Here is a 15,786-nt window from a genome sequence, read left to right as displayed (position 1 = left end):
TTATGGTTGGTGTGTGGTGAGCAGGAGACGCAGAAGACTCTGTGTGTCCTAAAGAGAGGGCATGGAGGTTCTGTGAACACTGAATCAAATGGATCTGGGGTCCAAACAAAGGTTGTGGAGAACCAGGACATAGTCATTCTCTTATATTCCTTTGTATGTTTCAGAAAAACTCTTCAAGTCAAGTAATTATGTTCAAATTGGCTACCTGGGTGGTAAATACTTTGAATGCTTGATTTCTCAGAAATAACCTTTAATTGAAAGTTTGGCTGCGGGCATATTCAGAATTTGAAACATGTCATTTTCTTTTAAATAATGTATCTTCACTCTTGACGGTGAGAAATATGATGTCAAGCTGATTGCATCTCAGGTAACCTGCTTCTTATATACAGAAACTTTCAGAATATTCTTTTCATCCTTGGAGTTTTCCACTTTAAGTTCGTTGCATCTAAGTGTGAATTTTTTTCTCAGCATCCTGCTCAGCGTGGATTAGGCCATGACACTCTAAAGACCTTCCTTTCTTTACCTCTGAGAAACCTGTTTTCCATTGGTTTGTTCCTCTGTTATCACATCCTCTTGCTAGAACTTTTAATGGATGAACATTTAACTCCTTATTACTCAGTTGTCTGTATTTTATTATTTTCTAAATAGTGAAAACTATTTTCTAACAACAGAGGACTTATTAAATGCATCATGACACATTTGTTGGTGATGCATGGAGCCATCTTTTTTTTTAATGATCTATAGAAAGAAATCCAGATGGTCATGCAATTTAAACAACAACCAAAACAAAATTAAACCATAAATGTACTGGAAGAAAGCATCAGGGAAAACAAAGTTGTAGTCTCAGGCCAGGGGAGAGTTTTCTGAACATGATATTTAATACCAAACCCACAACCATCAAGGATACATTGATAAATTCAAATGCGTGATGTTTTATACTTGTTTGGCTCTTTTTTGATAATGTTTATCAAAATACAGTATACATAAATAAAAATGCACCCAAATGTACGAAATGATGAATTTGCACAAACTGAACAACCTATGTAGTCAGCGCTCAAATCAAGAAAGAGAATGTTACCAATATCCAGGATGTTACCAATATCATGTGGCCTCCTGTTACCACCTCCCCAAGGGCCACCACTCTCCTTTCAGGGCCTGGGAGCATTTGTGCCTGTCTTTGAACTCGTTACACGCAGAGGATAATACAGCACAAGCTCTTTTGGGCTGCTTCTTTTACCCAGTGTTCCTGATGTTCACCCACATTGTGTGCAGCCCTGCACTGTTCTCATCCTTTTCCACATGGGAAGAGATTCTGATTTCTGGCCATTCTACTGTTGACAGGATAACCTCTACGACTTTTGTCTGCTATTGCAGGAGATTTCTTTGACTTATCTCCTAGCTTTGGTCTTTAACCCTGGCTTTGCTCTGTCTTATTTAGTCAGCCCTTTGATCTCTTTTTTTCATTTCCATTGAACATAATTTTAGTTTCCAGGGATTCCTTTCTTGCTAACTATTTGCTCTTTTTTATATGGAATATCTTGTTCTTTGTTTTTTAAAGAGGAGAAAACAGAGAGTATCTACTTGAGTCTCTTTTTAAAGACAGTTCAGAACTTTCAAGTTCTTTTTTTATTTCTCAATTATTTCTGTCTCTTCCACAGAAGGTTGCTCTATTTTGTGTTGTTGGTTTTTTTTTTTTAAATCATAGTCCTTCCCTTTGTACTACTGGTTTTCCTTAAATATCTGGTTTCTGGTTGAGAATACACGTTCATGAGTAAAGGGTAATGTTTCCTCTGCAGTGGGGTAGATTTGTTTCCCTAACAAGCTTTTCCACAAGTGGAATAGTGGAAGGCAGGCTTCATGAGGAAGCAAGGGCTGCTGACCTGCTGATTCTGCTGTGGGGACAGAGCTGGGGAGCTGTCTGCAGGCAGTGTCCCTCACAATTGCCATGTACAGAGGGTGCGCAGGTTTAACATCAGAATGACCTCTTGGGTGGAGCAGCTTTGTTCTTGATGCCTTTATTTCTCTCTTTCTAATGCTGATTTCTGATGAGCTCATTTCCGATCAGCTCAGCTCTTCTTCGGATCCCCAAACCAAAGGAAGATACCTTCCTAGAAAGATCACACACCTTCTTTCAAGATTAGCTATTGGGTTTTGTGCCATGGCCATATGCTCTGTGTATGAGGGGAAGAGGATGAAAGAGGACAGTTCCAGGAGACTCAGTTGTTAAAAATTCTTTTTTTTTTTTTGACTGCTACTCCTGGCTATCACCCCATAGCCATCATTCATCGTCCTCAACCTTGGAAGTTTTCCCTGCTGCCCCTGGGAGAAGGTTGCTCTCCTGCTGGGTGTTTCAGGTTGCAGTTTTTCCAGATCTGTTGTCTTTATCACACTGATCACACCTTCTCTTCTCATACAGGATTTCGTTTAACTTTCTCTCTTGGCTGTTGGCTTTTGTCCTTAACCTTCCAGCACTGCTGTATTTGAATTGTTGTTCTTGAAATCTCCCTTTGTCCTTCCAGGGGAGTTTTGGGAGAAAGGAAAGCTGGATATATAAGTTTGCCATCCTACATCTGAAACCAGATGTGCATGTTTATAGGAGGATGGATTGGAGGGAGGCAAGAATGGCTTCAAAAAGACGTGTTTGTGATAATGCAGGTGTGATAAGACAGGTCCTTAGGTTCAGATGGGGACAGTAGCAATGGAGGAGTGGAAAGATTTATTAAGAAGTATGGAAGGTACTTCCCTGGTGATCCAGTGGTTAAGAGTCCACCTGCCAATGCAGGGGATGGGTCGGACCCCTGGTCAGTAAAGAGTTCACATGCCGTGAGGCAGCTAAACCCATGCATCACAACTACTGAGCGCGCGATCCTCAATGAAAGAAGCCACTGCGCTAAGAAGTCCAGGCCCCACAGCTAGAGAGTGGCTGTGCTCACCGCAAATACAGAAAGCCAGTGCACAGCAACCAAGACCCAGCGCAGCCAAATAATTAATTTTCCTTTTAAAGTATGGAAGTGAGATGTAATCGGTAACTAATGAGAGCCTACTGCACAGCACAGGGAACCCCACTCAATGCTCTGTGGTGACCTAAACGGGAAGGAAACACCAAAAAGAGGGGATAAATGTATGCGTGTAACTGGTTCCCTTCGCTGTGTAACACAAACCGAGACAGCACTGTAAAGTAATTATGCGCTGCGCTCGGTTGTGTCCAACTCTTTGCGACCCCATGGACTGCAGCCCTCGGGGCTCCTCTGTCCATGGGGATTCTCCAGGCAAGAATGCTGGAGTGGGTTTCCATGCCCTCCTCTAGGGGATCTTCCAAACCCAGGGATCCAACCCAGGTCTCCTGCATTGCAGGCAGATTCTTTATCATCTCAGCCACTAGGGAAGCCCAAAAGTAACTATACTTCAGGAGATTAAAAAAAAAAAATGAAGAAGTATGGAAGTGGAATCAATAGCACTTGGTGAAGGATTAGGCACATGAATTAAGAATAAAGCTTCAAGGTAACCTCTGGAGGCTGACGTAACCAGTGGACAGAGGTGCCCTTCACTGTATCAGCACTCAACAAGGAATGGAGTAGTTGTTCCTGCTGTTTTATTATTATTATTATTATTATGAAGAGATGACATTCTAATGCATCTAAACATTCCTGACTGTAGCTTAAACCATTCCATAAGCTGAAAAGCTCAAAATGCTCAGGCCAAACCCAGTAGAACAGTCTATGCATTTCCAGAGTCAACTGTGCTGATAAAACACAACCAGGGCTCCCTGGCGACCAACAGGCGGGCTCAGAGAACAGTCATTGATAACTTCCAAAAGTCTATAAGCAATAAATGCTGGAGAGGGTGTGGAGAAAAGGGAACCCTCTTACACTGTTGGTGGGAATGCAAACTAGTACAGCCGCAATGAAGAACAGTGTGGAGATTTCCTAAAAAACTGGAATTAGAAAAAAAAAACAAAACTGGAATTAGAACTGCCATATGACCCAGCAATCCCACTCCTGGGCATACACACCAAGGAAACCAGATCTGAAAGAGACACGTGCACCCCAATGTTCATCGCAGCACTATTTATAATAGCCAGGACATGGGAGCAACCTAGATGCCCATCAGCAGACGAATGGATAAGGGCTGTGGTACATATACACCATGGAATATTACTCAGCCATTAAAAAGAATTCATTTGAATCAGTTCTAATGAGATGGATGAAACTGGAGCCATGAAAGATAAAGACCAATACAGTATACCAAAGCATATATATGGAATTTAGAAAGATGGTAATGATAACCCTATATGCAAAACAGAAAAAGAGACACAGATGTACAGAACAGAATTTTGGACTCTGTAGGAGAAGGTGAGGGTGGGATGTTTCGAGAGAACAGCATCGAAACATGTATATTATCCGGGGTGAAACAGATCACCAGCCTAGGCTGGATGCATGAGACAAGTGCTCGGGCCTGGTGCACTGGGAAGACCCAGAGGAACTGGGTGGAGAGGGAGGTGGGAGGCGGGATCGGGATGGGAATACATGTAAACCCATGGCTGATTCATGTCAATATATGACAAAAACCACTATAATATTGTAAAGTAATTAGCCTCCAACTAATAAAAATAAAATAAAAAAAAAGAAAAAGATAACTTCCAGAAAACTCTTACCCTGTACTGTTCCTTGGGCTATTAAACTGCTTAGACTGTGTCTCCTGAACAAGCTTTATGGTAACTGACACGAATTTGGAGAAATGAAGTATCTTGGGTAGAAGTTTAATCTTTCTGTTTCCTCTGGTGTACTCCAATGTAATTAACTTCACATCAATAAGTGCTATATTTTTATAACATACAAAACTTGAACCGTTATATTTTGATGCTATTTGCACCCCATAAGGAGGCAGTCTTCAGGGACGATGCTAATATCTGATATCAAGTGGGAAGGAGAGAAATAAGAGTATATTTCCAGAAGCAAGAAAAAGTAAAAACTGAACTCAGAGGAGGTAGTCTCCAAACCTCGAAGCCTTGGCCTCATCATCACAGGCTCCCTGACCCTCTTCCTTGCACGCCCACCAAGCCCTTAGTGGCTGCGTGATCACAGCAGACGGAAGGATGATTTGAAGCAGACTCATTCTTCCACTGGAAACATCCACAAAAGAACTGCTGAACCCTTTGGGGGTATTTTGTGGAGAAATACCAGAACCTGGTCTATATCTTGGCTGCAATACTACAAAATCCTGTTGCAAAATAAACCAAAGTCAAAAGACTGGACACATTTTGTTTTCTGTATTTTAATCCAGATTTGGGGGCATCGAGAGTGATGAAAGCACCTGTAAAATTCCAGCCACAACAAAGCACCGTTAGATTACATCTTCTTGGTCAGATTTCATGAGGAAAGAGAATTCTAAGAGACTCAGGGTCCCTCCAAGAAGTCATAAAGGCTTTGGGGTGGGGTGGGTGAGGGTGGGCGTTTGGTCTGGGATAAAGTTAAGGAGGAGGGAGGATGTTTAACCAGAGGAGGAAGGGATGCACAAGTTAAGGGATGAGGCCCTGGAAACTGACACCTACCTCTTTCTTGAGTACTTTTTAACTTACAAAGAACCTTCACTTAAACAATTTTATTCTTGTTTCCTGGGACAGGCAAGGGAGGTTATATTAGTTCCGTATTATTGGAAAATAACATGCCCAGTGTTTCTGGCTAGCAAGTCATGGAAGAGCCCCAAGACTCCTGAATCTTAGTTTTTGTGCTTGGTGAAAAAACTGAAAATGAGAGTGTTTATCTCTCAGTTGTGTCTAACTCTTTGGGACCTCATGGAGTGTAGTCCACCAGGCTCTTCTGTCCATGGAATTCTCCAGGCAAGAATACTGGAGTTGCCAATTCCCTTCTCCAGGGGAATTTCCCAACCCAGGGATCGAGCTCAGGTCTCCTGCAATGCAGGCAGATTCTTTGTCATCTGAGTGGTACCTCTTAAAACACTGCAACACTTCTCCATGGTTGTGTGCTGGCCACGCACACCCAGGTGGGCTAAGAAGCAGCCTTATTGATGTTACTCTCTACTGAAGGGAAAACAAATGATCAGTTCAGTCCAATCAGTCTAATTTAAAGTTGCCTTTGTGTAAACAAGAAGGCAGAAGGCAGTAGTTTGAATTTCCAGCTAAGACATTATGCTGAATACAAAACTGCACTCTGATCACACTGTATTGATTATCTCAAAGCAATGTCCAGAAACTAATGAAATGCAATTTGACATAAAATGTATGATCTTTGATCTGGGCTTTAACTTGTTTATATACACAATGCAGGGTCCAAAATGGCTGCTCAGGATTGCCCCATCACCATCGGCCATGCAGCCCTAGTTACGGTGTTTATGAAGGATAGTCGCGTGGCAATAAGGCTGTACAAGTATGTATGTGTGCGTCTGGGCATCTGGGCCTGTCTGTGGGGGCATGGGGGCACTCCAAAGCACAACAAGGAAATCTATTGTGAGTCTAGGATGGCCCTTCTCCAAAATTAAAAAGGTAGAAAAGAAAAGAAAACAAGAATGCGGCTTTGCTCAAGCTCCCTAGAAGCAGAGTCTGACATGGGGGTTCAGAGCCACATGATCTACAGAGGGGGTGTTCTCAGGAGAAAGGGGGTGGGGGCTTCAGGATGGGGCACGGGGAGTAGCTAAGCAGGAAAGTGCTTCAGCCCAACCCTCTAGGAGCTCTGGAGTGTGACTTGGGTCACAGAACTGGTCCCGCCATAATCCTAAGAATTGGCTTCTTTGGCCCCATGTCAGTCCATTATCGACTACAGGAGGAGGGGCTGGGATATCCTACCCCATGCCAGGCTGCTCTTGCTTGGCTGGGGGTCACCTGTCCGGAGAAGTATCAACGATATGCCAGGGGCAGCAGACACTAACAGCAGCTGGGAGATGCTAGCCCGGTAACGGTTCACAGCAACAATAGTGACCACTGGATATTACATCGTTTTTATTTTGTGAAAGGCAAACTCACCTAGAGTGTGATTTGTATCTTCTGCATGTTCAGATCAGCTCCTGTCATCTCAGAAACAGAAACCACTTTGGTTGTGAACTAACATGAAGGCTAAGGGAGGATTACAGATCCATCTGTGGCCTTGTATGTCATTAAAAAGTCCATGCTGTCAATGTATGACAAAAACCACTACAATATTGTAAAGTAATTAGCCTCCAACTAATTAAAAAAAAAAAAAAAGTCCATGCTGAAAACTGGTGAAATCTCAGTAAGGCTTGGAGTTTGCCTAGTTGTATTGTGCCAATGTCAATTTCCTGGTTTTTATAGTGCATGATAGTTTTATAAGATGGCACCTTTCGAAGAAGCTGGGTGATGGATATGCAGGAAGTTGGTACTATTTTTGCAACTTCTTGTGAGTCTGTAATTACTTCAAAACAAAAGGTTTTCTAAAAACACAAGATCCTGAGTCAGAATACAAGGTTTGAACTCTGGTTCTAGCAGCAATGAGCAGTGTGATCCTCTTCATTACAGTCACTTTTGAGAGGAGCCACTGTGTTTTATTCCTCTACGTATTTTTTTAGGGTCTGCCCCCTCCTTCACAAAAAAAACCATGACAGAAGAAGAAATCACTCACTGATTCAATGAAGAAGTGACTAAATAGTTACCTCAAAGCATATTTCTTAAGCTCCCTAAGCCTCAGCTTCAGTATCTGTCCTGGGGTGATGACAAGGGTCCAACGCATTCACAAATAAACAATGCTCAGTGTGACCTAACCTTGTTCCTTATTCTCTTAGCAGGATTCAGGGCAGGGTGGTGGGCTCACAGTCACCTGGGGAGAAGCTTAGAAATGGAGGTTCTCTGCTCTAATTCAGGGTATATGGGATGAGGCCCCCAGAATCTACAGTTTAACTGGCCCACCCAAGTGACTGGGTCATGAAGCAAAGCTTGGGATCTATTTATAGCCAAGATCCTAGCATGTTATTAACCTGCAAAGTCAGAGGAAGGAAAATTAGTGAGGAAATAGAAAGAGAGAAGAGGAGAGAGTAAGGAAGAGATGGGAGATGGAATCGTACTGGACAGGGTTGGGGAAGCTGCCAGCATCCTCCCCAGCCTTCTCCGTACAGGCTGCAGCCCAGGGTCAGGCCAGTGGGTCCACAGAGGACTGGCAAAGCAATTTGCAGCCCATCTGCCCATGAACCCACTGATTTGAAGGTGTCTGTAAACCCTTTCTGTCGACCCCTAGAATATCTTAAGAATTTACCAGATTTTACTGAGACTGTGATTCCAAAAGAATTTTTTTTATAAAAGCAGGTAGTGTTGCTTCTATATATAAAAAGTCTGTCGTTATGGAAACTTGTCTCAAATAAAGCTCCTTTTAACACAATAAAAGTCCTCTCCTCCACGTTTGCCAGCATTGTTTCATAAGAAGAGAAGGAAGGCACGCATCAGAAAGACATTCGTGTAAAGCTGTGGAGAAGAATTAAATTTGGAGTATCTTAATACCGAGGCTAGCACGCCACGTTCACACTTCTCCAGCTAGCCCAGCAAGTCTCTCCCTCATCCTGCTTGTCTCCAAATCAGACTTTCTCCTTTTTTTCCTCCAAAAAAAGTGGGATTAGCCTTTGCAAATGGCATCTTCCTTTTTTAAAGAATTACAGGCAGATGCTTTAAACTGGCTGTCTGGCTATCTTCAGAGGTGTGAGTGTATGTGAGTGTATGTGTGCATGTGCAAGCTCACACTCACTGACCCACAGGAATGAGGAGGTGGTGGTCCCCTCCCTCTATCTGAGGAGTGGTTCCTTTGTGCCAGACTTTTATAAGATCCACACTGGTTTCCCTCTTTTCACTCCCTGCCGTGACTGTTGGTACCTTCAGAGATGCAGCTGAATTGCTCTGGGCTTGGAATCAAAAGATCTGAGTAGACAAATCACTCAACTTTCTCATTTCTGGTTTTGGGGAAATACTGCTTGCCTTGACCTCCTCACAAGGACGTTGTGGGGACACCATAAAAGAAGAGTGATAGTGAATTATAAACCCCAAAGCTGAATGCAAATGTCAGCTATCTTTATTGCTCCATGTGACTCAAATACTCTTACCCTATAGGGTCCTTATCACCAGCACAATTTGGGGAACACCAGCTGGGCGTCCCTAAGTATCATGGTACCTAGGATAACATTTACAGAAAACATCACCTGCAAGGCACTATTGACCTCATTTGCCACTTAAAACAACTCTGAGGTAGATATGGTTGTCCCATCTTTCATAAGGGACACTGAGACTGAGGAGACCTATTCCCAGATTAAATAACCAAAGGGCAGCTCGATGAGCAGTGACTCCACATGTAGGTGATTCCATGGGCTTTGCTGGTCCCACAAGGCAGCCAGGTCTGTGCTCAGCAGCACTCCTTTATGGGGTACTTTCCTGAGGTCTTGTCAGTCTTCCCATGTCTTCTGTTTGGGTTTGTTTTTTGACCTTTGAGGGCTATAGTCAGCATATTCACTTCATCATCTCAATTCAAATTGAAATCAAGAAAAAGTACATCTTCAGGCTCCACGATAACCCATTTTGTCATCATCATTTTTCCTCCTTCCAGTCTGGATGATAATAATGTGATACAGAATGTTTTTCCCAATGCAGTCAAAATTCTTCAGGCCTGCACGTGTGTGTGTGTGTGTGTGTTTGCTATCAGACTGATGGCTGATTTGTCGAGTTCACTGATCCTCTCTCTCATTTATCTGATAATTGATGTAAAATTTCAAAGAAGTGCCCTTTTGTTCCAGAAACACAGTATAAGAGGTCTGAAAAACCCTACATCCACACAGTGTTAAACTTAAAAATCTTTGTAATCAACACTAATTTGACATGATGGCATGCAACACTTTTTATCTCCAAAGCTCTTTGCAAAAATTAATTACCAATTAATCCAAAAACTTAGAGCATTATGTATTTATCATCTCTGCACTCTGAACTTGAAAATGTTTATCTTTAAAAGGATGACTGCTAAAACTATCTTATATGCTTTCAAGTGCAGGGGAGGAGTTCCAAAGAACTCACTGAGAAGGACAGATCATGAGTGAGATGAGACTGCCAGAGTATTCTGAGAGCTATTAGTAATCCCTGGAAGATATTACACAAATATTCAGTAGAAGTTTGCTGAAGGAATTTCTCCAAAGTAATAATGCTAATCCGTCTAGAGCTCTAAGATCTGGTGTGAGGGGCTGAGCCGCTCTGCCCTTTCGCTCGAGTCCAGTGCTGTACAACACAGACGCCTGCATGGTCACAGCAGAAAGGGGAGGAGGGAGCAGGGAGGAGGGAGGAGGAGCAGGGCGGGGAGCAGGCAAGAGAGCAGAGAAAGAAGTTGCCTACAGCTGTTCTGAGCTTGAAGGGACAATGCTCGGCGCTGCGAAAAGCACAGAGCTTTCTTCAGAAGAACCATGAACTGCAAAGACTCATTAGGACTTAACTTTCATTTTAAGACATGAAAAGTAAACCTTTCAAGACTAATTGTTTTCTGTCAGTAAGTTGGCTACTGCCTCATCCAAAACAAACCTCTCTCTTAGCCCCACCTGGTGGTCCTTTTGCCTTCAACTCACAAGCTAGACTAAAAGCAAAACTTGTGTAAAAATATCATTTACTGTTTCTAGGTTTGGGGCACACAGTGCACACAGAAGATTTTTCTAGAGACTGATCAGAAAACATACCTGTCCAGAATCAGGCTCTCTCTCTCTCCTCCCTCTCTTTTCCTCCTTCCTCACCCTTTCCCTTTTGCCATAAGACATGGGTACGATTTATTTCAAGGTTGACAACACAGCCAAAAGCCCAGAGGACAACACCCCTAGACTCCTCACCACGAGAAAGCGGTGCCAGCTGGGCAGGCATGAATTCATAGCACAGCTGGAACAGTCTGTCATACTCATGCTATGAAAAATCTTCCGAATTTCCACGATGGAGCAAAGCAAAGTGGCCCGACAGAGGTATCATTTAGACTCTGAAAGAGGAAGAAGATACATGCCAGCTATGACACCCAGGGTACCCAGGCAGCTTCTAAGCAGGGATGTGTAGCTCGTATAATACTCTATTTTTTTTTTTGGTAGACATACTGATGGATTAATATTTACAGGGTCTATTCTGCAAATGGGAGAAAAGTTCATGGAGGGTTAAGAGGTGCCCATCCCTTCCAGAAACAACAGTACCCTGACCTCTGGAGGGTTTCAGATCTCTGAGGACAATGCAACGGTCTTACTGCTGGCTCTAAAAAGCTTTGTGGCTCTGCCTTGAACTGCCACCCTGCCACCCAACCTCTGCTCCCTGCAAAGTTGACCCTTCTCCTCGTGTACTGCAGCCCCAGCAGCAACACAACTCTGGGAAGGGAGCTGGCACAGCAATAAGCTGACAAGTATCATTTTTAATTAAATAGTATATTTTAAAATGTGTTTCACACGTTACAAGCACAGATGGTGAGGCGTCCATGCCCGAGGAGACAGCTGTGCTCAGGCGAGAGCAGGCGGGGAGGACGGCTCACCCTCACACCAGCTTCTGGCACGCTTTCCTCCCAGCAGGGCCAGCACCTGACCCGCCTCCTGCCCTTGGGCTGAGGATCTTGCTGGCAAACTCTAGCCCACCGAGACCAAGCCAGAGCTCCTTGTTGTCCTGCACTGGGGGTGTTTCCAACTAAGAACACTGTGCAAAAACATTTCACAACAGCCAGGATGCATTTTCTACCTAATTTTTTCATGGTAGTTGTTATTATTGTTATGGATCATTTTCGCTGTTGTGAAGAGTTTTTCTTCTGGTTTGGTTGTTTTTACAAGGAGCAGACAAGTGAGAGAAGAGTGGAAGCAGTGTGGTGTACAGTGACCCAGACAGCCCTGCAGATCCCCAGGGTCTGGGGACCACAAGAGTCAAGTTTCCCTCCCTCATTCATACTGACCCGGCACAATGGTTTTCAAAGTTGGGGTCCCTGGACCACCATATCAGCATCCTCTGGGAAAATAATGGAAATGTACTTCTCAGGCTCCATCCCAGACTGACTGAATCAAAAGATGTGCAGCAGCGGGGCCCAGCCCTCTGTTTTAACAAGCCCTCTCTGATGCTTTTTCAAGTTTGAGAACCAAACTTGATTGGATGCCTTGGGTTTCCAATGCAGATTTGTTCTCAAGGAGGTAGGGGCCCTGGTCTGGCCTACTCTATATCCTACTACAAAACTAACATGTTACTTGCTAGCCCAGCTCCCCAGTTTCTTAGGAATTGCTGAAATTCTGGTTCATGGGCAGGTCAGGATATCTACTTGTGCAGATGAAGGACAGGCAGAGCTGGAGCTGTGGTGAGACTGCCAGGGCAATGCTAGCTTCTAACTCTGTCCTCAGAGCCTCCGCTCCAGCTGCTCCACCAGCAGATTCTGTGCTCAGAGAGAACAACGAACCCGCTGTGGCCCCGGGCTCAGTGGGCGCTGACGGTGCAGTGGGGAAGGCAGCCTTGGAAACAGATCCCTGCAGAGCAAACTGATCAGAGCTCTAGAGCCTGAGCCAAGTGCCTGGGGACACCATGGGGCCCAAGGGAACACGGGGATGCAATCGACCCTTACTCGCTCCAGCCCCAGCAGAGAAGCCAACAGTCCAGGCAAGGAGAAGGCGTAGAAACAAAGCATCTTACCGCAGGATATGGTCCCTACTCCTTCCTTGTGAGGCGATGGCTAGGATGCCAGGTGGGGTCCTCCTGCCAGGGACCCTGAAAGCCATTAGGCAGTGGAGGCAAGGAGGCTTCCCCAGCTGGCCCAGCAGTGCAAGCTGGCTCTCTCTGAATCTGAAGGCAGTGACGTGCACGTGTGTGTGTGTGTGTGCATGTGTATGGTGGTGCACACATCTGCAAACCAAGGGAAAGCCTGTCTATTCCTTTCAAACCCTTAATTACTAAGATGCAACAACAGAAACTAAATATCTAAAGTTCTATGACTAAAGTCATCTCAGTCTGAACTTTTCCTCCACCCCCTTTTGGGGTGTATTTCCAATTAAATGTTCAGCACTAGCAGGGTGGTGATGACCAAGTCAGGATCCTTACTTCTTCTAACCTCAGCAGAAGGAACCTTCTGCCACCACTCTGACCCCTGCCCAAAGGCAAGGGGAGCTTCTTCCTGTCCATCCACATTGACTCATGCTGCCCCTCCCTCACCTACGAGAGTCTTCCACCCAGCAACCGCATCCATGGTGCTCCTGGGATCTTGGGGTCCATGAGTCTGGAGGATTGGCCCCCATCCCATCCTGGCCCCACCATTTGGGAGCAAGGTCTTCATGTCTCTGAGCTTTGTCACATCTGCACTGAAACACGGAGTGCTGTGTTCCTGCCACCCTCGGAGGGGATGGTGAGGAGAAGGAGATGTCTCTGCAGTGGAGCCTGGCCCCTGGGTCTGGTGAATGCTGGTATTAGGAAAGCAACTCACAGTGTTGGTTTTGGAGCCATTCCTTTGATCAATTTCAACAGGTTAAATGGGACCATGCATAGTGTTCTCTGGCAATGCCAAGTCTCTGGTCTCTGCCTGACATACGCTGAAGGGCGGGCAGCCTCATGAGCGCAAGAAGCCTGGGTCAGGGCAGAACTGGAACTGGGCGATGATATGCCAGAAAGCCAAAAAGACAGCGAAGCAAGTTGGAGAGAAAAACCCATCTCTAATTGCAGCCTGGGAAAGGTAGTCATTTCACTGACTTTATTTCACTCCCAGTGGATTAGAGTGCAGGGCTGCATGTCCTCTCACCCTGGCTGAGCAGAACCTGGTGGATGCAACTTCCCAGCTCCATCCTGACCACCAAGCTCATCAGCATGCCCAGTACCCCAAAACATCTAAGTATGCAAGGTTTCCAGGGTCCAAAAGTGGGCTGGAGGAGCTCCGGCACGGTCTTCTGGGCATAAAACACTGCCACAACCCCGCCCCCTTGCAAAGGCCAAACCAAACTAAGTCTTCACAGCTGTCAGAGTGGTGTCTCTGTGCCTGACCAGAGGCTACAACCTAGTGCTTTTTTCTTATTCCTGGGACCTTGCTCCTGGGAGCCCAGGGGGCTCAAGCTGTGTCAGAAAGAAGCCCAAAGCTCCCGTCACTCAGAGAAGCCCACTAAGAAATGTCACGGGGAAGGGGGAGAAAGCCATGTACGAGAGACTGCCTACACTGGACAGAAACACAGTTCCATCAGGACCCCTGTCATCATCATTTTACACATGAGAGAATGGAGGCTCAGAAGGGTCAGGCTTTACCAAAGGTTGCACACTGGCTGGGGACAGAGGCAGAACCCTGTGCCCTAAGCTTCTGTCCATCCCCCTGAATCATCTGCTTTCCTATCCCACTCAGCAGTTAGTCAGAAGAAGGTCATGATCCTTAGCCACGCTCCTCTTAGAGAAGGGCAGCTGCAGGAATACCAGCCCCTGCCTGGGCGGATGGGGATGTACTGGCAAGACCAGAGTCCTAGGAAGATCCAGCGTGCCCTGGACCTAAAGCAGTGTGGCCTCATGTAATGTATCCTTCATTCCTCCCAATCCTGGGCCTGCCAAGATGGTTTTTCAGAATTTTTCATCAGTTTTCCTCACTCATACCTACCTCAGCACAACTATGCCTCAGCCCATGACCCACCCTCCTTTTCCAAATTTCTTTGCAATGAGTAAGACTCCCCCACTCTTTTTAGTTCATCCACATCTCTATCTTTCTCTGTTTCTGATTCTCCACTCTTTACTCTTCATCCCCTCACTTTTCTCCTCTCCTGTCCCTTTTTCTTCTCTGTGTCTCTCTGTCTCTAGTTCTCTTTTTAATTCCCTCTCTTTAATCTCTCTCCCTCTCTCCTCAGCCCTCAATGGCTTTCTTCTCATCTCCTCCCACTTATCTCTCTTTCCCCTACTCTCTTTCTGTTTTTTTGACCACTCTCTCCTGACTTCCTCTCTCCCTCCCTCCCTCAGTCCATCCATAAGACCAGGAGCTAAAATGACAAGTCACAACCACCCACAGTGTCTCAGATAACCTGGAGCACTTCATCTTTGCACACAAACCCTCAGCATCCAAATGGACTTGGTACCTTACAGCTACCTGATTAAAGCACCAATGGAGGTTTGGTCTGGAGGTGGTTTTATAGTGTTTGCAGAAGGAGCTAGTTGCGTTTTGTCCCCATGCCAAAATAAAGCAGAGATTTTTGGAAGGGGAAGTCAAAAATAAAAATCCCAGCCAGCCCCTCTTAGTATTGTTCCGCGTGCCAGCGACTTGATGCATGTTCACTGGAAGGAGGGTAACTGCAAGGCCACCCGCGGCACTGGCCCGGCCTCCTCCTGGCTGCCTGCTCCTCAGTGAGACGGGGGCCGCTGTGAACAGGAGACAGCAAAACAATGGGAAAACTGGGCTCGGAGCCTTCGACCCAGACGTACAGGCTAAAAATGACATCTAACCATGTGAGTAGTGTTTTTCAGCAAAAAGAGAACAAGAGGGAGCCATGGGCTTTGTAAAGGTGGCTTAAAAAGGAGGGGAGTGAGCCAGGGACACATTTTATCTATTTCTGCAGCCCTCAGCCTTCAGAGTCATCCAGGCAAAGAAAAAAAAAAAAAAGGAGATAGATGTTATTGGCATTTGCAATTCCATCTCAAAGGACAGTGCTGAAGCAAGGTCTAGGAGAAGCTGAGGTTATTTGGTCCCACGTTTCTCTTTCCAGATGAGGCCACTGGAGCCCAGCCCCCACAGGTTCACTGCCAAGGTTTCCCTACACTGAAACAAAAGAACACTTCTTCAGACCCTCACTCTGCTTTCCACCACCTCCCACATCTGCTCTGGAGGCAGATGAGCATCAAATGGGGCTTGGAACTCA

The sequence above is a fragment of the Cervus elaphus genome, chromosome 24 (genome assembly GCF_910594005.1).
Source record: "Cervus elaphus chromosome 24, mCerEla1.1, whole genome shotgun sequence".
Classification (NCBI taxonomy): Eukaryota; Metazoa; Chordata; class Mammalia; order Artiodactyla; family Cervidae; genus Cervus; species Cervus elaphus.
Note: the sequence above shows the minus strand (reverse complement) of the source record.